Here is a 1360-nt window from a genome sequence, read left to right as displayed (position 1 = left end):
CATCGTTTGATCGTTGTCCTTTCTGTTACTGTTACTCGGTCGCAGAACCCTATTTACTTGTTTGTCTGTATAGCCATTCTTCTCTAAATCCTATTACAAATGCTTTAATTCAGAGTCCAGGTGTTCCGGATTGCAATTATTTTGGCTCTGGCAACCAGACTTTTAACGGCACCTCTCTTTTGTTGCGGAATGGTTTCTTATGCAAATATCTATCCGTATGTGTGACTTTCCGAAAAAAAGGTCAGAACCGAAAAACTTCTTCGACCGCAGCCATGCAGCCCGGAAGACACATCAGCAACATACGGTCGTGAAAGCTTTCATTGTATTATATAAAGGGCAAAGCAACAGCGTTTACCATTCTTGCCACATACTGGCGGTCATTAAGCCTCCTTCCAGCATTTGCCTGTTGGCATGTCCAGTAATGCCAACGGCCTTGCCGCAGTGGTAACACCGGTTCCCGTCAGATCACCGAAGTTAAGCGCTGTTGGGCTGGGCTAGCACTTGGATGGGTGATCATCCGGTCTGCCGAGCGCTGTTGGTAAGCGGGGCGCACTCAGACCTTGTGAGGCAAACTGAGGAGCTACTTGATTGAGAATTAGCGGCTCCGGTCTCGGAAACTGACCTACGGCCGGGAGAGCGGTGTGCTGACTACATGCCCCTCCATATCCGCATCCAGTGACTCCTGTGGGTTGGGGATGACACGGCGGCCAGTTGGTACCTTTGGACCTTCATGGCCTGTGCGGGAGGAGTTTAGTTACGTCCAGTAATTGCGCGATTCCAGGAGTAAAAGAAGGACGTGTCAGGAGAATCGCAGCTCCCCGTGACCATTCACCAGGTCTCCTACGGACACATTGCCATCTATTTGGCCGTCACAAACAGAAGCGAGACTCATGGCTGATCGCCGCAGACTGCCACTACCAAGGAACCCCTTGAGTGAGAGATCGCTAAAGGCCAATGATGTAAACAGCTTTCGACGCTCTAGTTATTGTCCGCCATACAACCACATGCCATGTGTGGCCGAGCGGTTCTAGGCGCTTCAGTCTGGAACCGCGCGACCGCTACGGTCGCAGGTTCGAATCCTGCCTCGGGCATGGATGTGTGTGATGTCCTTAGGTTAGTTAGGTTTAAGTAGTTCTAAGTTCTAGGGGACTGATGACCTCAGGTGTTAAGTCCCATAGTGCTCAGAGCCATTTGAACCATTTTTTTGAGCAACCACAATATTGGCTGCTAATGGTAACAGAGGACGGGACTGGAGGTATCCGATGGTGAGCACAGTAGGAGGCAATGGAGTTCTTGAACTTGTTAGTCGACCAGTAGCTCACAACAGTGCTACAGTGCTAGTGGAGTTGATACGAAGCAG

At 50.3% G+C, this 1360-nt stretch overlaps 1 pseudogene; it reads left to right on the top strand.

The window, feature by feature from the left end:
- The first annotated feature begins 423 nt into the window (after positions 1–423).
- On the top strand, positions 424–541 carry LOC126164195 (5S ribosomal RNA; annotated as a pseudogene).
- Positions 542–1360: the final 819 nt, after the last annotated feature.

The sequence above is a fragment of the Schistocerca cancellata genome, chromosome 2 (genome assembly GCF_023864275.1).
Source record: "Schistocerca cancellata isolate TAMUIC-IGC-003103 chromosome 2, iqSchCanc2.1, whole genome shotgun sequence".
NCBI lineage: Eukaryota > Metazoa > Arthropoda > Insecta > Orthoptera > Acrididae > Schistocerca > Schistocerca cancellata.
The sequence above is the reverse complement of the archived record's forward strand: the minus strand, read 5'-3'. Positions and strand labels throughout refer to the sequence as shown.